Source organism: Protopterus annectens, chromosome 10.part0, assembly GCF_019279795.1.
Source record: "Protopterus annectens isolate FY-2018-M chromosome 10.part0, PAN1.0, whole genome shotgun sequence".
Taxonomy (NCBI): Eukaryota; Metazoa; Chordata; order Ceratodontiformes; family Protopteridae; genus Protopterus; species Protopterus annectens.
In genome coordinates this window covers 1,076,498,471-1,076,523,602 of record NC_056744.1, presented here as the reverse complement: position 1 = coordinate 1,076,523,602, position 25,132 = coordinate 1,076,498,471, and positions in this window count along the sequence as shown.

Genomic DNA, 25,132 nt, shown 5'->3' with positions numbered 1-25,132 from the left:
GTACCTTATTTTTGTGTCCACATAGTGAAATCAAGTAGATCCATAATTAATGTTGGGCAAACAGGGTGGCCACAACAGATGCAACCTGTTCGAGAGTGCAGTCAGTAGTTACTGGTAGGGTGTGAGTGCATGCATTAGCATTAATTTAAAAAGGTGTGTGAAAGCATGGCTTCCTAACTGAATGTTGATAACTGCATTCATGACTGGAACGAGCAACTTGCTACAGTCTACAGTTGCAAGGAGCTTGCTACACTTACAAATATCTCTTTTAAAGATCTTTTTTGTTCGTCTTGAACTTTTAAACTTCAGAAAGTCTTTTTGTTGTGGGACACCAATTTGAGGAATTAACTTAGTTATACATCTGAAATCAAAGTATCAGTACAAGAGTTTATAGACTTCTTCTCCAGCTCAATGTGCAACTCTCATCCATTCTTAGTATTAGGTGACTTCAGAATTGTACTGATAATGAATCTATTGTACTTTCACAAGAGTTGCTCAACACTGAGGAGACCTTTGGATTTGTGTATATTTTTTTTTTTTTTTTTTACCACTGAAACCAGTTTTAAAGGATCTGTTTCGAAATAGCATTGACAAACTTGCCACTAACAAGCTGATGATGCAGTTCAGGTTGACTGGACCATTATAGCACATACTGAAACAGCAGATGTTACAAATATATTTTTGCAGGGGCACTGAAAGCCCCTGTATCCCCTCATACCTGTTACTATAATGTATACTGCAGTGTAACTTTAAGTATCTCACAATGCTAAGCATGCATACAAGGTGTGATGCAATGCTGTCTTGCTATTCAGTTGCTACGATGTGGTTGTGCAATTACTGGATCCTTTGTAATTTGGCCTGTAGGCAGATAACAATGTAAAGTGAAAGTGAAGCCAAAATCAGTGTTACATGTCATGAAATGGGACCATTAGGACATTTACAACAAAATTCATATTTTACCGACTTTTTGGATAGATTCTTATTTTAACTGTTTTTCAAGACTTAAGTCTGGCCTCATTATTTTTAACAGCTTTATTGAATTATCACTTAAGACACAGGCAAACATAAATTTATATAAAATAAAACAAACCATGTTAACATTTTCACAGTTACAAACATAATTCATTACATACATTTTATACAATTACCATCAATTACTCAGTTCCGCCTTCCCTTAAACCTAACTCCTCCTCCAAAACATTATTCTGAATGTATTGTTCCCACAATTTTCATTTTTTCTACATAGTTTGCTCTTACACTTTTCTAAATATACCACTTCTAGTTCTTTAATCTCTTTTGCAATATTCATTACTTCATATAGAATTGGTTTAGACTTTGATTTTCATTTTCTATTGGGGATGTTGAATGGGCCTTTGGGGGGCACAGAGGGATGAAGTTTGCACTGAACCTATCTGCTAGCAGGTTGGCTAAGTCAAGAGGATCGGTGTAAGTGGTACTGTTAAGAACTAATTCAGAGCAAAAAAAAGGCTTTGCCATGGAGTTTCTTGATGTTAAGAAAAAGGCTTTGTGGTTAGCCTTTGTTTCAGAGGCTAGTTTTGATTCATAATTGGCTTTGGAGGTTTTCACTAGTGATCTAATTTGCTTGTTGAAGCTACTGAGGGAGTTTTTCCAATTGGGAATTTGTGCCTTTTTACCTTTGGACAACAGTTTCTTCCTTTTATTGTAAAGCCTGTTGATAGGGATGTCCATCAGATAAGTTTGTGTTTCCTTGAGGAACAGGTTTTGGTTGTGCTGGATATGGCTGAGTCCATGCAGTTGTACAGGTGCTTGTATACTGCACTGGCGTACTGTTCAGCATATTTATCTGCATCCTCTCAGGGGGCTGGTGGTGGTGTGAAGCTACTGATACCCTCCCTTAGAAGGCTGTAGTCAGGTTTTGAGAAGTGTTTTAGCCTGGTTATGGCTGGGAGGGGGTTGGATGGGATAGACACTTCGAATGAGATAGACTGATGGTCTAATCTCACCAGGGAATAACTTACTATGGGGGTGGTGCAGCAGTCACCCATGTTGATGAGAACAAAATCTAGAATGTTATCGCCCCTTGTGGGGAATGAGACAAGCTGGTCTAGTGCATTAGAAATGATGAAGTCAAGGAATCGTTGGGTGAGTGCATTAGAGCAGGAATAGTTCACCCAGTCTATGGTGGTGTAGTTGAAGTCATCAAGGATTAGGGTGTGTTAGGGGATACCTTGATGGAGTCAAGGAAATCTAGGTAGGAAGAGGAGTGGGTGTCTTGAGCCATGGAGGGTGGTCTACAGCTGGCTATAACCTGAATAGGTGTCTTTCCAATTGTCAATTGCACCTGGAGAAGTTCTAGTGCATAATGCTGGCAAACCAGTTTGGAGGTGTGCTTTTCTTTAATGAAAATATAATCTCCACCACCCTTAGTTTTCCTGACCTCATTTTAGGGTCTAGAACAGTTTGGATTCATCAAGGGCAGATCTTGCTTGTTGAACCTGGTTGAATTTTTTGAGACTGTAACCAAGACACTGGTTGAGGGAAAGTCAGTACATAAAGCTTACCTTGACTTAACCAAAGCCTTTGACACAATCCCCCACTCAAGCTAACACAATTTGGCATTAATCCTTATCTCATCAGGTAGGTGGCCAACTGGCTCACTGATAGGATCCACAAGGTCAAAATAGGTGCCTCCACCTCTGACCGCAGACCTGTTACTAGTGGTGTTCCCCAGGTATCTGTCCTGAGACCCATACTGTTTGGCATCTTCTCAGAGGTCCAGGCAAAGACAAAAGGCCTGTGGCTGACCAGGTTTGCGGACGATTGTAAGTTGGGTACTGTCATTGATTCTCCAAATGATGTTAACATACTACAAGAGGGTCTTACAACAACAAATGACTGTCATGGCCTTAAGTTAAATGCAAAAAAATGTATTATCATGCCATTCAGCAAAAACACGGCCCCTGCTGATTACCACATCAATGGCAACCCCCTAAGCACACAACCTGTGGTGAGAGACCTGGGCACACAAGTGATCTGTGTCTTGCCTTTAAGGCAATCTCACACCCTGCTCTAATGGATATGCTCCATATCCATAAGTCTTACCCAATCGAAAGTCGTAAATCTAATATGTGACATTAACAAAACCTGCTGGAGAGACAGGTTTGTCTCACAGAGGCTACCCTGTCTCTGGAATAGACTCCCTATACATGTCAAACAAAGTACATCGCTGACCCTCTTCAAGAGCAATCTTGATGAGTGGATGGGAAACCACAAATTTGTCCCAGGGGTTCCACCTTTGCCTCTCATTGACAGGGGTGACAGGTGCTGATTTAGGTTTTTTGGGGGGGATAAACTCTTGGCTAGGCTTGTAAGGGCTCCCAGACCATTAGCCTAGAAATCTCCTATGATCCTATGATCTTCAAACATACCCACCTGGGGTGTCACCAACAGATATGTGTGGTACCCTGTTTCACTCAACACCAGTATCTAGCATTCTACCATGAATGTCTGAATTGTCTGAAACCCCAAGCAAAGATGCCAGGAACTCTTCCATCTCTGTCAAAGATGTTTCAGTAGGCAGACCCCTATCCCTTGGCCTTCTGATTCTGTGCCAGCTGGGATCAGGCATCACTCATCATGTCAGTAGGCCATCTCATGACTTCATCGTGTGCTCAGTTTTAGTCATCAACAGCACTGATGTCAGCTATCACATCCTGAAAGGTGCGCTCACAGAAGGCCTGTTCAGATATCTCACTACAGAGCATCTGCTCACCATGCAGATGGAGGGTCTGTAGCATGGTCTCACTTTCTGCATGGGAGAATTTGCTGTTTGTGTGTTTCCCATGTTCTGACATAATTACCTGAAAATGAAAAGAAATAGGCCTTTGAAATGTGGTGTGGTCATACCTCACAGACCACCATATAGCCACCCAACCAATGACGCAGACATGACAAGAGCCATATGCCTTTAAAAGGTGCTACCCACATGTACATCTGATCTCCATGTGGAAGAGGGATTGTGCAGTGTCTAGCTGTGATACGCACATGGTGCAGCAGTGACAAACTACCCTGAAAGAGGACAAAAGGCATGCATGGCTATATGCAGGACTGCTTCTAATGTATGTATGGACATAGGCCGCACAGTCCCACATAATGCCACCATGTAGTCTTTGGGGGATTTCAACAGTGTGTGTACTGTCATATGGATCAACCCAGAGTAAGTGACACAGGCCCTCAACAGGCTGTGACAGCCATTATTTGTTAAGCTTTCTGTCTATTACCTACACTGCGACTATGTGGTTCACTGAATCTGGGCAACCATTACTCCAATATGACATCAGACAATATGTGCCGACAAATATCAGATAGATGTGGATCTACAACAGGGCATCTCACTAGATGTGAATGCAGTTACCTTGTACAATACACAGATTACCCTCTACGGGGGTGTCTCTAAGCCTTACTCCCAACCTCCACAACAATTGAAATAGCACAGATCTGAGATATAATGCCCTAGTACACATTTACAAAGCTGATGATCTTTTACACAGGTCTGGAAAGCACAACACCTCGACAGATCCCTCACTTTGCCCAATCAAGGATATATAATGAGGAAACTATGGGATCCATAGCGTAACACAGAAATGACTCTCTGCAATTGTAAGCTCCCAGAAGTTTCCATGACGTCTGTGGTACATGTGGGATGAGGGATGATTGTATATGTACATAACCTGTAAGTAGTCAAATAACAAATCCAAAGCTGTACACCAGCAACTGAATCTGAACACTCAGTTGAATCAAATGTAATGTTTATTTTTAGCAAAGCGCATTCATCCCCAAAATGTTGGAGTTTTGAGATGAAAGAGCTTTACTAAAAATATTTTATTTTATTTTAATAAAGACTACATTTTATTCAACTGGGTGTTTAGATTCAGTAGTTGTGGCAGTTTGTAGAGTGAGTAATTTGTATTCTGTAAACCGTTGCAGCCGGGATAGCTGCTGGATATATGCATACCTTTGTGCTGTGCTCCCTAGTTCCCCAGCAAACACAAACCACAGTAGTACAGTCCTAGTAACTTCCACAATAATCTCAACATAATGGCAAGCAGAAGGTGTATGACTGCTATTAATATATGTATCAAATAAACTCACACACACACATACACACACACACATACACACACACACACACACACACACACACACACACACACACACACACACACACACACACACACACACACACACACACACACACACACACACACACTCACATAACAAAGGCAGTACTGTTAACAGCTTTTGTGATTATTATCACCCAGTACGACTCCTAAAACTGTCATATCAATAGGCATTAGGCTGAACATTCATTCGTTTAACAGGTAGGAATCTACAGTAATAACATGAACAATCATAACGTATATGGAATGTGTGCTGCAATAAAATGTATTCTCCATGTACCCTGCCCTTAGTGTGACACTCCTTACCACAGCTACAGTATTGTTGGTACTCAAATCCAGCTGCATAAGCATTTAATACATTAGCACACTGGCATGGATAATAAGAACCACCAAATAAGTACAGAATTACAAAAAGTAAAAGATAAAGCCTCACTAATGTACCTTTTAGAAAATGTGCTGCTTGTAGAAATCATTCAAAATAACTGTCGACAATGCTGGCATTGTTGCATTCTTGCAAATTTCTGTAGAACAAAGAAGTCCATGGCAGGTGCAGTTGCTTTTATCATGTAATTTTAAAACTTTTATAGGTTCATAGGTTCATAGGTAGGTACTAGGCTATTGGCCCAAGGGCCTACGTAAGCCTAGCCAACAAGGTTCCCTGGCTTACGACACCCAGGAAAGTTAATTTCCTGTGCCTCTGTCGAGTAGAGCCACAGAAGTGATCCCCGGGGCGTATATCCCGTTTCCCACCCACTCATCAAGATTTTTCTTGAAGGGTGCTAATGAGGAACTTTGCTTGATGTAGATAGGTAGTTTGTTCCAGGGTATAGGAAGTCTCTGCGACAGGAATCGATCCCTCCAGCATGTCCTGTTTATTGTGGTGAAGAGGTTTAGGTCCCTAGAGCGTGTAGCTCAGAGGGATTGGGATTTCTTTAAGTGTAGCATGTCCAACAGCTCTGGGTTTAACATAGTTTTATATGTTAGGCAGAGATCTCCTCAGAGCAGGCGATACGCTACAGAGTAAAGCTGGAGTTTTTTGAGATGGTCAGTGTAGGGCATCTGTCTGAGGCCAGTAATTCTCTTTGTGAGGTACTTCTGTGGCCTTTCCAGTTGCTGCAGATGTCTTGTGAGGTACATTCCAAAAGGGCCATTGTACTCTATAATGGGTCTAATGAGTGCCGAGTAGAGGGGAACAATGACCTCTTTTTTCCTGGATGAGAACGCTTTTGTGATGAGGTGTGCCACATAGAAGGATTACCTGACTTCTGTGGTGATGTGATTATCAAAGGAGAGACTACTGTCCACCTGGGTCCTAAGGTCTCTTATCACACATTCGGCTTTAAGTAGACTGCCGTTTATGTGGTAGTTCATGTGTGTTTATGTGGGTACAGAGTTTTTACCAAAGGGGATGACAGCCCTTTTTGGTATTGAGCTTGAGGCCATGCCTCTGATACCAGGCATCTGTCTCAGTGAGGCCCTTATGTAGGATGTCCACATCATTTGGGGACTCGACTATGGCTCCTAGTTTGCAGTCATCTGTGAACATAGTTAGCCAGAGGCCTTCTGTGTTAGCCTGTACTTCAAAGAAGTAGATAACAAAGAGGAGAGGTCCCAGGACTGAACCCTGCAGTGCTCCACTTGTCACTGGTTTGAAGTCAGATTTGGAGTCTGCAACTTTTACAGTGTGGGTTCTGTCAGTGAGCCAGTTGGCAACCCATCTAGTGATGTAGGAATTTATACCTAGTTTAGTGAGTTTAACTATAATTCCAGAATGGGGGGTGGTGTCGAAAGCCTTGACAAGGTCAAGATAGGCTGTGTGAACCACCTTACCCTCGTCTATGGCTTTGGTGCCTGCCTCAAAGAAGTCGATCAAGTTCAGGAGGCATGATCTGCCTTTCACAAACCTGAACTGGGTGGGGGGTCCAGAGTTTGGAGGTTACCAATGTCTTTGTTTATGAGTTCCATGATGATACGTTCCATGGCCTTGCAGACCAGGCTCGTCAGGCTAATAGGGCGATAGTTCCCAGGATCAGTGATGGCTCCACTTTGTGGAGTGGGATAACTGTTGCTGTGCACCATTCAGTGGGCACAAAGCCTGACATGAGACTATAATTGAACATGGTGCTTAAGTGGGGAGCCAGTTTGTTCTGAAGTTCGTGTAAAATGCAGCCTGGGATGTTGTCCGGTCCCATGGATGCTGTGTTTTTGGTTTTAGAGAGTGCAGCTTTTACCTGCATAGATGTGATTACAGGGACTCTCCATTCTTCCTGTATAGATATGGGCCTTTTAGGGGTGAGAGGGGGGTAAGGTTAGCACTGAACCTATCGGCCAGGATGTTGGCAATATCAGTTGGTTCTGTAATTTTTGTGACGTTGTGCTCTAACTCAGAGCAGATCTGGGTGTTGCTATTGAGATTCTTGACATAGCTATAGAATGCTTTGTGGTTGCCCTTAGAATCAGTGGTGATTTTGTTTTCATAGCCAGCTTTGGAGGATCTTATAAGGGATCTCAGCTTCTTACTGAGGCTGACCAGGGAGCTCTTCCACTCATGGGATTTTACTCTCTTTTGCAACAGTTTCTTCCTTCTGTTGTAGAGTTTGTTTATGGCAGGGGACCACCAAATTGGTTTCCTTTTTTAGGAGAATAGCATCTTGGTTCTGTTTGGGATAGCACAATCCATGCACTCGTGTAAGTGCTTATAGAGTGCATTTGTGTAGGATTCAGCAGTCGTAACTGTATAGTCCATCTGCATGGGTGTCATGAAGTTCACCACTTCTGTCTTAAGAAGCATGAAGTTGGCTTTGGAGAAATTTTTTACCATGGTTTCCTTAATGGTGGGTGGGAGCGGGATGCGGATATCTAAGGTGATTAGCTTATGGTCTGATCTGACCAATGAGGAGATGACTTCAGGTGTGGAACACCGGTCACTCGTGTTGGTAATGAAAAGGTCTAGGATATTGTTACCCCTGGTGGGGGTGTGGATAAGTTGATCCAGGGTATTGGAATTTATTAATTCCAGAAAGCGTTGTGCGAAGGAGTTGGTACATGAGTAGTTTTCCCAGTTAATGGTGGGGTAATTGAAATCGCCCATTATTAGGGTGTTTGCTTGAACCCTAATATTTTCCAGTATATCAAGAAAAGAGGAGTGGGAATCCTGGGGCATGATGGGGGATCTGTAGCAAGCTACAATTTGGATTGCAGTTTTGCCCAGAGTTAGTTGCACTTGGATATCCTCGGATGCATTATGCTGTGCACCTAGCCTGGAGGTGTGGATATCCTTAATGAATATGGACACACCTCCGCCTTTGGTGTTCTGGTCCAGGTTAGATGGCTGAAAAGTGTGGTATGAGTTATAGCCTGGTAATGCAGGGGTGCTGTCTAGAGCCTTCAACCAGGTCTCAGTCACTGCACAGATATCAATGTTCTCCATTTTAAGGAGTGCCTTGAGTGAGTTCATTTTGAGATTTAGACTTCTAGTATTGAGTAGCATTACCCTCAGTTTTTGCTTGCCTGTTCCTGTTATGGTGGTGAATTTGTCATATGAATCTTGCCTAAAAAAGGCACTATAGGGGTAGCAAGATCCTTAGCCAGTATCTGGAATCTCTGGGCCGAAAGGTGCAGGCCATCTCCGGCAAAGCATCATGGTCTGTTGACCATGTCTTCCCAGGCAGACAGATACTGGATCCTCTTAGAATGACACCAGAAGCTTAGCCAATTGTTGAAGTCAATCATTTTGTCCTTGTACTGCGGTATCATTCTGGGCAATGGCAGGATGCTACTCAGGGCTAGGGTCATACCTGCCTGGGCTACAAGATCGGAGAGCTCTTTCATGTCTCTTTTCATGTAGTCCAGGGAGATATGTCTCAGGTCGTTCATACCAACATGGACAATGACAGAGTCATATTTCTATTTATTGTGGAGTGACCTGAGTGCGTGGGTTATGTGGCGGATCCTGGCACCTAAAAGGCAGCTGGCAGTAACCTTCTCCTTGTTTAGCCTGGTGAGTGGGACATCAGTGTGCCTGACTATAGAGTCACCTATAACTACTGTGTTGGGTACGTTGTTTTGCCTTATGGGCTGTGATTTATTGGCACACTAAGTCTGTGGGCTATGTGTCATTTGGGTTGTGTTGCAGGGTAGAGGTTGCTTGCATTTCTGCTTTGGAGGTCTCTGTTGCTTGAGAGGATTATTATTGAAGGCCTTCGTGAATGTTTTTGTGTTTCTATGTGTGGATTTTTGTGGTGTAGATTTAGTGGGACTATGTGATGAGTGTGGTGTGGTGCAAGTGTTTACCTCCTCTCCTCTTGACTGTCAAGTTGAGTCTTGGTTGGAGAGAGCTTTAGCTCCAGTTTGACTAGATAAGTGCATCTCTTACAGGTTGTGGTGTTGGGTGGTAGGAGGAGAGGGTTGTCTGTGTACGAGGCAATTGCTACATTGCCCCAAGATGCCCAGATTCATCAGATAGACAGGAGAAAACACTGGGAGATGACCCTTAGACATCCCTGAATAAAAAACTGCTTTCCTCTAAACAAGTGAGGAAAGTGAGTATAACAGCTGTTTTTCTCTAAACAAGTGAAGAAAGTAAGTACAAAAACTGTTTTCCACTACGTAAAGAGGAAAGTTGAGTGCTGTAGTAATTTGTAGCTTTTTTAGTGCTAACAACAAGTACTGAACAAGTGCTGAGCATGAATAAGTAAATTCAAGTGCTAAAACTAAGAATCTGCACCTGGATCTTGTGGTAGATAGGCTATCTAGTGCTTACCACTCCCACTGATAAGCTAAAATGCTTTCCTCCAACACAAAAAGGCTTGGGGGCTCAGTAGCTTACAAACAGTCCTGGATCCAGTAAATCTGTATCTGGACTAGACTAGTTACAGGAAAGCTGGGAAACAAGCGCAAACTGCCCAAATGGCCAATAAACTACAATTTCTGGGCCAGAAACCACTCTTGTGGTAGATAGGCTACCTAGTACTTACCACTCCCATTGATAAGCTAGAAGGCTTCCCTCCAACACAGAAAGGCTTGGTGGGCTCAGAAGCTTACAAACAATCCTGGATACAGCAAATCTGTATCTGGATTAGAGTAGTTACAGGAAAGATGGGAAACAAGCGCAAATGCTGGCTTTTAAACCAGTAAGTTGAAAGAGATGGAAAAACTACCAAACAGCCAAAAACTACAATTTCTGGGCCAGAAACCACTCTTGTGGTAGATAGGCTACCTAGTGCTTACCACTCTTTATGCTAATGAGAGTCATTCAAATGCATGTTTCTGAATCATATGTTTTGTTTTATTGCACTATTAACCAATGTCATGCAAAGAGGCTTGCTTAGCCGTGTGAACTCATGTGAGCATCTACAAAGCACATTTAGCAAGCATGGGTGAGTCAGTGATCCTTGCAGGGATATAAGGGAATGTATTGCACTTTTGTAGCCAATAAATTGCTAAAGTAAAAAACTGCTATCACACATGGGCATCATGATGCTTGTACACTCTTTTCATGTCAGTGTTTACACACTAACACCATCATGACATGCCCATCTGTTTCTATGATAAGAAATGCTGGTAGCATGACTGTTCATGCTAATTATCTGCTTGAGGCTGTACATCATGTCATTACTATCAACATGCATGACCATGATAAAGCTACCATAGCTCTCTAACATTTGGCTGTGGCTTCCAAGGACACTGATGTTGACAAAGTTCACATGATTTGCCCTAAGTTAAGTTTTCTTTTCCTACTTCAGTGGGCTATGACAAATGCATGATTGAGAACTCATATGAGAGTCCCCAATACAATGTGAATGCCTGGAACAGTCTTTCAAGGGTGGTGACTTATGCCACTTGCATACCCAGCTCTGCTGAGCAGCACCAGAATTATTACAGTCACCTGCAGAGGAAGCATCACTGGAAAGAAGAGGTCAGAGCAAGGTCCTCTAATATGTATTATTAAAATGAAAGCCTTATCAGTGCCCTGTTGTATGTCTTATCACTATCTGTCATGTTATTATACACTTAATTAAAGGTGTTGTATTTCTTTTTATTGTTTCAAAGCAGAATGGAATGCCTGTCCAGGTGAATGAGTGGGTATACTTCCCTGGCATGTTACATAATACTCTGTAATATTATTTCCACGTACCCATGCTCACTGCCAGAGTTTGTGTGATTATCTGTACAAGTGCTTTATTAATTTTTTAAGTGCTACATCTTACCTATAAACATTTCAATAGTTTTCATATATTTCAGGAAAAGTTGTGCAGCATTTGGTTACATTATTTAAGCTCAGGATGCTATGCTTCATTATCGGTACAAACAAGTCAATATGTTTAATTCCTTTGGGTAGTAAAACAAGTTTATTAAATATATGCAACACATGCAGAGCACACAGGCCATTTGTTTGTAGTGAGATAAACACAGCTGTCCTACTGTGATGCATGTCCCTTAGCTGATGACATTCATAGTAGTGGTTATATGTTTGAACTATGCACACTACCCAACTCAGGGTATACACTGGGGTTAGCGGATACTATGTGTGGATGTGACCATGTTTGGATGGATGTCCTGCGGGTGTCCCAGTGAGTGTGGTTTGGCAAGAACTATGTGGGGGAGGGTTGTGTTGTGGACCTGGGTTGGGTGGTGGGAGAGTAAGACAACTGGAAATATATTGTTCATGCTTCACTCAAACATATGTCACTGTTGGCCATACTTTCGCCTGACATACAGATATGTTATGTAGGCTTCTGCAAAGCAATTATTTATACAATAAAATTAACATCAGAAATTGCAGTCACCCAACTGTATAAATAATTGAAAGAGAATTTATTGAGCACTTTCATCCTGTGTTAGGACTTTATCAGAATAAAATCATAACACCAAGCCGAGGCTTTATATACAAAATTTTCATAATTAAAATCAATTAAGTCATCTAATCACCTAATTTGGTACAATAAAATCATAAAGTGACCATACCTATTATCAAAGACATAAAAACAATATGACAGAAAACTATAAAACATAAAACTGTTGTATGTGAACTAATAACATTTCACCAAATACCTGTTGAAACCTCCAGGGGGATTCAATAAACCCTACAAGGTCTTTTCTCACTGTGTGCATATTGCGCCAGGGAAAGTTTTAGATTCAGTAAGCGCTGTGTAGTGGCGCACACTATTTTGCAAACAAGGTAAACACAGGGGCATGCTAATTACTGCAAAAGCAGCTAAATTGCTTGCTAATTAACCAATCCAACATAGTTTAGCTATTCAACAAGCTATAAAGCATCCATGTAGGCTTTCCCTGCAAATTCCAAAACTTTTGTAATACAGCCACAGAAAGGAGTCTACACAGAAACAATATCAAGTAAAAGGTGGGAGATTTGTACAGAACTGACCTTAACATGTGACAGCAGACACATATTTCAGTTAGACAGGCTAGATGCAACAAAAGGAGAGTGGATAACAATAGCAACATATCCTTTTTTGTGCCATAACAGAAATGCAGCTTTGCTCTCCCACCCCCAAATGAACAGGCAAATTACATATTTTGCTAAGAAAGCATCACCAAAATGCTAAAAGTGCTATGAAATTACCTGTCCCTGAAACATGTCTACAGATTTAAATCAGAATATTCCAGGTGAAGGTATCGACAATGATATATACCTGTGGAATGCCCTGACACACTTGCTCATGCCATCAGTAGACTTGTAACTAATGCAGACAGATAAAAGTGTAAAAGAGTGTGCTAATCAAAATAAATATAAAAAAACATTAAACAGACTATCTATAGTTACATGCCAGCATATGCAGTATGTAACTGATGAAATGCTGGCATAGCTTCTCAAAATCAGTAGTCTTCTGTGCAGATATATCCCAAAGTAATATCCTCTCTTCTGTGTTCAACACATAAACAATTCAGCTCCCCTAGCTACATGGTTGGCGTCTGGTGTAGATTCAAGGCTGTAAGCATGGTGAAGATGCAAATGAGATGTGAGGTCATTAGAATTGCTGATTTTCAGATCCTTGGCTCTGTGTATCAGATGTAAACATGGTGCAGACACTCCCTCAGTGTTTGTGTTTAATGTATGACAACTGTAAAATGAGGTTAGACTTAGAAAGTGTTACATGTATGTCTATCAAGGTTGGAAATGCAAGTAAGCAGTTCACAGTTCTCAGGTTCTGTTTCATTAATATCTAACCTCTTCCTCATTTGTTGGCAAATTGTATTTTCTCTGTCAGTTTTTTATTATTATTTTATTATTTTTTGGCCATTGTGCGATGCAATATTTAGAGCAATCACGGGAAATGGCAGAATGAATGAGAGTTTCACTGTACTTAACTCATTTGCATGGTGTTGCATGGCAGGGAAAAGGGAGACCTTAAGAATGACTAGTACATAAGGGAATGCCATGTAACCCTTCCAGTGGCAGCATTGCTAAAGTCTGACAGTTAATACTGAGTCTATGGAATACACCTGCAATTTAACTGAATCTGGGGCAGCACGTGTTAATGCAGTTAATGCAGTGATACATTCCTTTTTGGGGCCAGATGGTACTGGGTTCAAATACAACTGTATCTAATACTTTTAACTAATTCTGCATTATTGTTGCTTCTTGTGAGTGTGCAATGTGCACCATCGAGCAATAATGAATAATAAAGAAAAGAAATGGGAAAGATAGGGCAGTGCTGAAATGGGGAGCAACTGGGGGAAGAACAAATGGAAAGCAATACAGCAATGTGAAGGAGGGAGGTAGGAAAGAACCACAGCTACCCATTTCTTTAATAGTAAAAACTGATGATATATGCAGAATATTAACTGAATTTGGACCGTAATCTCCAGACAGAGGGGTGACCACAACACAATCATGTTGTATAGCCAGCTGGGCTGAATCAAGTGTCTCTAGAAGACAAGTGCAAAATGGAGAGATATGTATGAGATGATTTTTTTTTGTTTGTTTTTGAGAGAAAGAGAGGAATGTTAGTGAAGGGACATAGATATGTCTGGAGCTGGTAAGTTGCATAGGTGAAGAAGAAATTGATGACAGACAAGACAAGAGACAGAGATGGTGATGGACACAAGAGGTTGACGGACACCATAGATGGGGTGGGTTTGGGGACCTCCAGGACCCATGGTCATCAAGCTGGTTGACAGTGAGAATCGAGTCCTCACCCACAGGACTGTCATCACTGTCACCTCACTCTGCCACTGGCTGGAGCCTTTGACGTGTCCTTCTCCTCCTCCTGGTACTATTTAAAATGAGGGAGAGCAGCCTCTCCAGCTGGCATACGCATGCAAAAACAGTGCAGCACACAACCCTATGCACCATCCCTGGCAAATCAATACAGGTGATAAACTCACTACCTCTGCCACTGCTCCCAGAGGGGAACCACTGGACTATCCTCTGGGGCAGGACTAAACGAGGGGGCAGGTAGTGCAGAGGCAGCAAAGGTGGTGCTGCCAGGTTAGCTCCCAGACATGCTGGGCAATTGTGCCATAGTCGGCGGAGTGGGGGCAGGTGGATCTTGAGGGACAGGCCTATCCTGCATTGCTGTGTAGCATTTCATGATATGGTACACATGGATGACATGGACATATTTTGATGACACATAATAAAAATAAAATAAAACAAAAAATGAAAAAAAAATAAAAAAAAGGGAGATAAGGGTTGGGGTGAGAGAATAAAAAAAAGAGATACGATTAGTACCTTCATATGGGACATACAGTGCATTAATACATTTATTTGACTCTATTATCTTAACTTTTCTCTTAAGACTACCACCCCATAACAGATAACGTTTACTTTTAAGACTACCAGCTCCTAATAGATGCACACTGTACTGCGGATTGCAGCAAGTACTCCTTCACATGTGCATATAGTGCACATATGCATGTTCCAGTTATACAGATTACAGTTCACAGCAAGGCATATGTGTCACTCATATAGAGCTTTTATTTTAAACCTTTAAGTTACACATAATTGAAGAAGTAACAGTACTGTATATTTGGGAAGTGTAGTATGTGCAGCCACAACCTCTGCCTAAAGTTTAATATTATACTGTTGGTTTGTGCTACAGACTAATGCATGCATACTTGCTTTTACATTTGAGATATGCATGCTCAATGTGATATAACTCTATAAAATACCAAAAAAGCTATATTTAGCTTGTAATGCTACAATAATCCTATGCATACATACCACATGCCTCCCTTATTCTCACCAATCTGGCACCATGGGCCCCTAACATTGGCCTCCTTTTCCATGGCAGCAGTGGAAAAATCAGAACAGAACAGAATACCATTATGAATACCAGTTTGCCTATATTCAGCTTTTAAGCTTTACAATTACTTTGTAGTTGATACTTACACATCTGTGGGATGTCAGCAGTCCTATCTTCCTTGATGCAAGCATCAAGAGTGTCCCGCTTCCTGCAACTTAGGTCACTAATTATGTGCCTACATTGGTGACCAGTGCACGGGATACTGGTGGCCCTTGATACAGCCTGGGCCAAACTATCCCAAGCTTCCGAATTATACTGGCAGCCAGAGTAGTCCCCCTGCAGCAGCCTGGCATTGTGCTGATTCACTAGGAGTCCAATAAAAATCTTGGACTCCTGGATACCTCATCTCCGAGCCCTAAATCTCACACCCTCTCCATGAACACCTACCAAGTCTACCATGGATCAAGAGCAATGGAGAGTAATGGCTTACTTCCAATTCCAGTTATCACATTTACTGGGAGTGTGCACACTGAAAATGTTGCGTACCACTTACCATCAGGCAAACACAGTGCTCAGGAGTGTGCACCCCTATACCCTGCATTTGTGCGATGGTAAGCAGTGCGCAATAGTGGCAAGCAGGGGAAAATTACACAGGCAGTTGTGTATGTGTGTTAGACAAATGTGAAGGCCATGCCAGTCCAAATAGCAGAAATATACTCACACACAGTATACCCACAGTCATACATTTGAAAATAATGTGATAATACATGATGGGAATTGGGACAAATATAAAAGTGTATGGAACATACTGTGTTCGAACTCATGTCTATATTAGTCCTACACTTACACCTGTTGCCACAAGAAGGCAATGTGACAACAGTAAAACAAAGGTTGCATACCCTGTACTAGAACCCAGGACAATGTACTCTCCATCCCTATCCTTATCAGCTGCTGCCACAGGACTAGTCACATGACATCAATGGCATTAAATGAATGCATCTGGTTTCTGTTTGCGTTTGTCTGCTTCCTAGGTGATATACTTAACTAGTTTGTACACTGCCGTGCTTCATACAACTGACATAAGCACAACCAAAACTTCCATTCATTTCCTCCATTCCAGTGATTGTGCTAAGCTATGCATAATGCAAATACTGGCCAAAAAAGACATTACACTAAGACAGAAAAGGAAAAAAGGGAAAAAGAGGGCAAGTAGTTGAAATGAGGAAAATTAGTGTATGACATACACACAAGAAAATGATGGCCTTAGCCCTCTTTGCCTCAGAAATAGCAAAGAACTGAACTCATTCTTCACACCACCGACTGCAACAGAATGTACACATATCAAACCATAAACTGTTATTTGTACATTTATTATATTTATCATATTTGGACATAGTGAACTTAGTGATCACACAACCAGTTATGATTATTGCGTGCAAATATACAGCTCTGTCTTACCTTTCTGCATTTGTTGGACATTCATCAGTTATCTAACTATTCTATGACATATGCAGTGTGTGAGTCATTCTACATCACTGGCTTAAAATGTGTGAGGATATTAACTGGGAATTATATGATATGCAGTTGTCAACAACTGAAAGGCAGTTTGGATGGCAAAAACAAGCCCAGACTACTCTTTCGGGGGGCAAAGGTGAGTTACTGTTATGGCACATACATGGGTACACTGTTCTTTTGTTGGTTTTGTTGGGAGAAAACAAAGCTGAGTTACTGGAGGAGAGCAAAGGTGAGTTACTGTTATGGCACAAAAAAGGGTGCACTCTTATTTTGGAGGTGAGACAAAGGTGATTTAGTGTTATGGCACAAACAAGGATATGTTGCTCTTGTTACTCTCCTTGTTTTGCATCCTGCCTGTTGTTTGATCTTGTGAGGGCTGTGAAGTCAGAAATTGCAATGTGTATCATTACTTTCTAACTTCTCTATTTAATGATTTTCCAGTACAAACGTATGGTGCTAAACTGAGGGTATACAGTAATCATCAGTACTTTTGAAAGGTATAACTGTGGGAATTTTTTTTGCCTGATGCCTGCTACTTACTAATGTACACATATAGGTCAAATAAGTCTCTGCTATCACATGTTAAAATAATGTCTGTAGAAATCTCCTACCTCTTACTTGCTTACTGTACCAAGTGATGAAATACAAGGATATGCAATAATATTATTAAACAATACACTCCAGGTTCAGGACTTACCTTGTAAATGCAGCAGCTGCCACATTATTAGTTCAGGGCTGACTGTCTGATGAAACAGTACACAGCCAATACATGGGGAGGTAAAGGCTGTGTGACTTGCCTGCACCAATGCTACTATATTTATCTGATTAGGAAGAAGGGTTTAGGCCCCTAGGTGGTGAGTGAGCTATGCATTGTCTCTTAGCCAACGCAAGGCATACTGACACACCTATGTCTGCCTACACCCACAGCAGTTTTGTGGTTCGCCCTCTGACTCCTCATCTGCCTGTGGCTGTGGTGACCTTGGCACTGGTGTTAGGATGTGTGCCCCTTCACCTTGCTGATCCTGCTGCAATTGTTTCCTCAAGATTATGTTGTATAGCATGGCACATACTGTGAAGATTTCTGTACATGTCCGTGGATTGTACTGCAGGGCTCCCCAAATGTATCTAGGCACTGAACTGTGACGTCAGCAGCCCATGCACATGCTCTATGACATTTCTGGTTTGACAGTGTGTCTCATTATGGAGTTCATCTGTGAGTGTGTGTGCATTTCTGATGGGTGTCATCAGCCATGGTTCCAGTGTATAACCTGCATCCCCCAGTAAATGTCCTTATGGGGTATCCATCCTAGCAAACATCTGGTACAGCTGGGAAGTGTGCCAGATATGTGAGTCATGGTAATTGCCAGGGTTGCCAGCACACACATTCAAGATTATTCCCTTGGCATTACACACAACTTGGCAGTTGATAGAGTGGTAGCCCTTTCTGTTAATGTAGAGCCTTCCCTATTCCCCGGGTATTGCCTTAAGTTTTACATGAGTGCAATCTATGGCACCTAATACTTCAAGGTAGTGCACTACCTGGTAGAACTTTTGCATATTTATGGCCCCCCTCACTGGCATGTTGGAGCATAGCATCCAGGAATTAGTGGAGGATCCTGGATGCTGATGCGTGTGACTCCCTCAGCATGTCCCCTGTTGGTCACTGAAAGGTACCTGTAACTAAGATTCTAAGGGCTACACATACCTTTGTCTCCACTGGGATGGGTTCCCCTCAGTTGGCTCTAGCTCTGAAATGAAGGCGTCAAAGATCACAGAGTTCCTGTAGTTTGCCTTTGTCCCACCTGTAATGCTCTACAATTTCCATGTCATGTAGATTGTGAAAAGTTAAACAGGGCCTGAAAACTCTTCCCCTTCTCAGCCTAGGCTTATTGGCAGCAGCAGCAGCATTGGCTTCAGCCTGTAGGACATACAAATGGATTGAAGCAGCAGTCCCTAACAGTCTGTCCGTGTAGACTTTCCATGTCTGTACTCAAAAAGTTTTTAAATGCGCAGGAAAAACCAGCATGGAGTTAGCATGGCTACTTTATAGCTTGTTGAATAGCTCCGCCATGTTAGATTGGTTGATTAGCATGCAGTTTAGCTGCTTGTGCTGTAATTAGCATCTATGAAACACACCTGCCGCTTAAACAGAGAGAAAAGGAAAAAAGAAAAACAAAAGGGGCAGGTAGCTGAAATGAGGAAAATCAGTGTATGACATACACACAAGAAAATGATGGCTTTACCCCTCTTTGCCACAGAAACAGCTTTGCAGCAAAGAGCTGAACTCATTCTTCAACCAACTGTAATTGAATGTATCATACCATAAACTGTTATTTGTACTTTTATTATATTTATTATATGTGCATGTAGTGAACTTAGTGATCACACAACCAGTTATGATTATTGCTCGCAAATATACAGCATTGTCTTTCCTTTCTGTGTTTTTTGGTCATTAATCAGTTATCTGACCAGTACTCTTGAGACATGGACTGTGAAATCCATTCTACATCATTGGCCTTAACATTTGTGAGGATATTAAATGAAAATAATATCGTATGCGGTTGTCAATAAATGAAGTGCAGGTCGGATGTTAAGAAACACAACCTGTGAATTGTGTGCTGCTTACTTACACGTCTAACCTTACATCTAACAATTTCTAGATCTAACCTGACACATCCAGTGGAAGTAAGGCAGCCTGCAGTAGTGTTGTGTTTTTCTTTTCCCAAACAGTAACCATTCACAGTTGCAACCCATTAATAACCTACACCCCATATAAAAAGGCAACCGTGTAGCTAGGCAAACTGATAGTGAGGAGAGTTGTATATGTTTGGAAGACTGCAAAAATGCTTTTTCTTCAGTATATATCTGTACAGAGGAGTACTGAACTTCAGTAAGTATGCTCCCATTTTGTCACCTACATGCTGCATATGCTGGAATGTATTTAAGAACAATGTGAAGCAAAGGCTTTTACACTTGTATTTGTATGCATTAGTTAGAAGTGTACTGATGGCATGGACATGTTTGTCAAGCCATGCTGTGTAATAAATACTTACAAATGTTTCAGGGATAGGTACTTTGATAGCACTTTTTAGCTTTCCTAAGATGTTTTGTTAGCAAAATGGGTCATTTGCCTGTTCTTTTGTGGGGGGGTGGGGGTCAAAGATGTTATGGCACAAACATGAATGGACTGTTCTTTTGGTAGGGGGCGCAAAGGTGAGTTACTGTTATGGCACAAACAAAGATATGTTGGTTTTGTTACTCTCCTTGTTTCACATCTTGCCTGTTGTTAGTATTTTCCATCTGTAGACTATTTATGTTTCTCCACGGGGTAATACTGACTGGCTATCTTTTCTGTTTTATCTGGAAACAGTTATTTTGTAGTTATGTTATACTTATGTGTATTATACTTCTGTTGTCTTTTAGGACACCTACAAGTATGCCACCCAGACGTGTCAATCCACAGAGACCCCCGCCTTCACCGATGCTGAGAACTAGATTTTCATAGATGCATTTAGGCAACATGGTGCTTTTCTCTTGGAAAAGGGATGGGGAGATATGGTACATAAGATGTCAATTTGGCAGCAGATTTTCTGTGATGTAAATGACATGGGTGGCCATGGCAGGATATACAAACAAGTCTGCCACAGGGCCACTGACATGATCACATCTGCACAGAGAAGAGCAGCTGCAGTGGGCCATGACCAGATGGTTACCAGGGAAGGGCCTGCTAGGGAACTACCACTAACCCCCAGTGAAGAGTTCCTAGCCAATATCAGAGTTCTAGACAGCTCCCAGGAGAGTGCAGTACAGCATGTCCTGGATATCAGAACAACAGTTTAATGAAAAAGCAAGCACATCTCAGGTGGAGCTTCTGGGTAGGCTTTGTTATCTGAACAGTTGAGTACTGTTGTGTAGTAAAAGAATTCAAATGAATAAGTTAATTCTGTGTCACATGTCTTTTTTGGGGGGGTTGAATATTGCTACAGTTATAAGCTTAGGTTTCAGTTGTCAGACACGTTCTTTTTGAAATAATAGTTAATGGACATATAAAGGGGTAAATGTATTATGCTACCCCCTGCGTTACTGTTAATTGTGATGATATTGCCCTTACCTCTTGATTAACTTTTTCCAGGACAATCTGGACTAAAGTGGAGTATCTCATCTGCAGATGGTAAGCCAGACATTTTTATGTCAGGTAAGGCTGTGATTGAACAGGGCACACAGATGTGGTGGCAGTTCATTTTGTAGCTCATGTATGATGCAACAAGGGATATTATCAGGTCCCATGAATGCTGTATTTTTGGCTTTGGACAATGCAGCTTTTACCTGTGCCACAGAAATGGTGGGTACCAGGCTTCAGACAGTGCAGTGATGACTTCTTTTGTGATATCAGACAATGGAATCATAGGGGGAATTTCATCAGAAGTGACCGGAGGTAATAAATGGGTGAAATTTTCATTGAATGTAAAAGCCAGCAAGTTTACTATGTCTTCTGCTTGAATATGTACTGTCTTCTTCAGCCACCTCAGCACATTTTTGAGTGTTTCCCTTAAGATTTCTGACCTAACAAAATAGTCATCCCACATGCTGTTTGGAGGTGCTGCCATTCTTCTTCACCTAAGTCTGTTACCTCCTCTACTTGTCTTGGGGTACTTGAGTGCTGAGAACTTTCTTGTTCATTCTCCCCTTTTAATTGTCTTCCATTAATGGGTCAGTTTCAGATGGTAACATTCAGCATGATTTGGGGGAAAGACCCCCCCTCAGAAGCACAAGTAAATAATGCAAAGGCCGGAAATAATGCATTGGACAGAGGTCAGAATTGAACTTCATGATTCTCCATGCATATCAGTCTAAGACTTATGGGTCAGTAGTTTCCTGGGTATATTGAAGGCCCAAGCCTGTGCAAAGGGATGACTGCTGCTGTCCTCCACTCTACTGGAGCAAAGCCTGCCTGCAGACTGTTGTTAAATAGAGAACTGAATTGGTGTGCTAGGTCATGCCTGAGCTATTTACTAGGCACCCTGGGATTCCATCAGGGTTCATAGATGCTGTGTTTCTAGCTTCAGACAGTGCAGTGACGACTTCTTTTGTGATATCAGACAATGGAATCATAGAGGGAATTTCATCAGAAGTGACCTGAGGTAATAAATGGGTGAAATCTTCATTGAATGTAAAAGCCAGCAAGTTTACTATGTCTTCTGCTTGAATATGTACTGTCTTCTTCAGCCAACTCAGCACATTTTTGAGTGTTTCCCTTAAGATTTCTGACCTAACTAAATAATACTTTACAGTTATCCTTTGCATAGAGGGCTATTTTAGTCCCCTATTTAGTTTTGCAGACTTGACTAGTTTCCTGATTTGTCTGTTGATACTAATGTGGGAATTTTTTTTTGTTGAGCACTCTCCTGCTTTGTTTTAGACAGAAATCTCGGCCTTCTGTTGTATAGTGTGTTTATGACTAGGATCCTGTTAAATAAGCCATATGTCCTGGGTTGGGCTGAATGCCCTCCCTGTACCTTCAGGTATGCTTAGTGTTTCTGACTCTACTCAGTGGGGATCCCGTAGCTAGCAATGATATGTTGGGAGACTTTGCCAATGGTCAGTCTTGACATGGCGTAGATCAGTTTCCATGTTTTTCTTTTTCTACGTACCTTGGAGCCTGGTGGGCGTGGTGAGTAGAAGGGTGTATGACTTTATCTTTCTGTGCTTGTCTTGCGACCTGACAGTTTCTTTTTTGCCAAGTACTGAGGTCATTTTCTAGAAGCTGGTAGAAGTCTTTTCTTAGCTTCCTTCTAAATGATCCAGTATTCCTTCCGGATTCGTCCTGGCCTAGTCTTTCTTTTCCATGTCCCACTTTATCCTGCACTCCTCCTTTCTTTTGATGACTTTCGTTTCTTCCTCAGTAACCTTTGTTTAAGTACCTTATTTCTATCATTTGCTTGGCCACATATCTGTTTTGCAGTCATCCCACATGCTGTTTGGAGGTGCTGCCATTCTTCTTCATCTAAGTCTGTTACCTCCTCTACTAGTCTTGGGGTACTTGAGTGCTGAGTACTTTCTTGTTCATTCTCTCCTTTTAATTGTCTTCCATTAATGGGTGAGTTTCAGATGGTAACATTCAGCATGATTTGGGGGAAAGACCCCCCCCCCCACAGAAGCACAAGTAAATAATGCAAAGGCTGGAAATAATGCATTGGCTGGAGGTCAGGATCGAACCTTGTATCTTGTGCATGGGAGGCGAACACCTTAACCGCTTCGCTATCTTGTCACTCTCCCTCTCAGGGCAAAAAAAATATAAACCTTGACATCTGTTTCCAGTGATGAGAATCAAACCTTGCACCTTGTGGTTGCAAGGCATACACCTTAACCACTGTACCACTTGATCTTTCAGGTGACATTTGCTTTAAAAAAAGGGGTTTTCAGCTTCATGATTCTCCATGCATATCAGTCTAAGACTTATGGGTCAGTAGTTTCCTGGGTATATTGAACACCCAAGCCTGTGCAAAGGGATGACTGCTGCTGTCCTCCACTCTACTCGAGCAAAGCCTGCTTGGAGACTGTTGTTAAATAGAGAACTGAATTGGTGTGCTAGGTCATGCCTGAGCTATTTACTAGGCACCCTGGGATTCCATCAGGGTTCATAGATGCTGTGTTTCTAGCTTCAGACAGTGCAGTGATGACTTCTTTTGTGATATCAGACAATGGAATCATAGGGGGAATTTCATCAGAAGTGACCGGAGGTAATAAATGGGTGAAATTTTCATTGAATGTAAAAGCCAGCAAGTTTACTATGTCTTCTGCTTGAATATGTACTGTCTTCGTCAGCCAACTCAGCACATTTTTGAGTGTTTCCGTTAAGGAGAATATAACAGTCACACATGCAGGTATAAAATGCTCTCTGTAATGTCAAGGAAGCGCTTACACACACACACACACACACACACACACACACACACACACACACACACACACACACATACAGTTGACTACAGTGAAAATAGAACCCTTACCTATTCATGTACACAGACTACAGAACACAGTACTTAATGCAAGTGCCATGGGACAAGTCTGACGTTTGCAAGACTGTGGTTGAACTTGGACATCAGAAGGTCATTTGTGAGACAAGATGCTGGCAGACCTGTATAGGTTCATAGCCTCATAGGTTCATATGAGGCTACTACCATAATGACCCTAGGTTTATAAGTTCATAGGAGGTTACTAGGTTAATGGCCTTAGGGCCTTTTCAAGCCTAGACAAGTTGTACCATTGTTCCCTTATAGACCAAGATATGTAGTCCATATTTGCAAATCCATGATCAGCACTGGTTGCCCCTGTCTAAGAGTGACATAGGTGAAACCCCCAGGGTAAATTTATGATTTTCCATTCAATTGTCCAAGTTACATTTAAATAGGGTCATTGAGGAGCTCAGTTTCACATGAATTTGGAGCTCGTTCCATAGGAATGGCAGTCCCTGGGAGACATATCTGTCTCTCCAGCATGTCCTGTTGATGTCGCAGGATAGATCATATGCTGAAGTCCCTGGATTTTCTTGGTGAGAGACCTCTTAGGTCTCTCCAGATTTTGCACATGTCTGGTGAGGTACATGCAAAAAGGGAGCATTGTACTCCATTACTGGTCTGATGAGAAACAAGTACAGTGGAGTTATAATCTCCATAGTTTTGGATGCTATGCCCTTACTTATTAGGTGTGCAATATAAAAGGCCTTCCTTACCACTGTGGACACATGATGATAACATTTGAGGCTGCTATTAACCTGCATTCCCAAATCTCTCACCAATGGGTTGGAAATTATTAATAGTGTAATTTGCAGGAATTTCTCCTTTGCTGAAAGGGATACTAGTGCATTTTTTGGGGGTTAAGTTTAAGTCTGTGGCTTTGGCAACAGTCATTTGTGTATGTAAGCCAATTTTGTAGTATGTTGACATCACTTTGGGATTCAATGATTGCACTCAGTTTGCAGATGTCAGTGAACTTGGTGAGCCACACGCCATCTGTTTTTGCCTGAATTTCTGAGAAATAGATTCCGGACAGTAGGAGACCCAGCACAGACCCTTGTGGAACAGCACTGGTAACAGATCTGCTGGTAGAGGTGGAATCCCCAACTATAACTGTATGCATTCTGTTGGTGAGCCAGTTGGTTACCCATCTAATGGTATATGAGTTAATCCCCAGCTGGATGAGTTTCTCAATGATGCCTGAGTGGGGGATAGTGTCAAAGTCCTT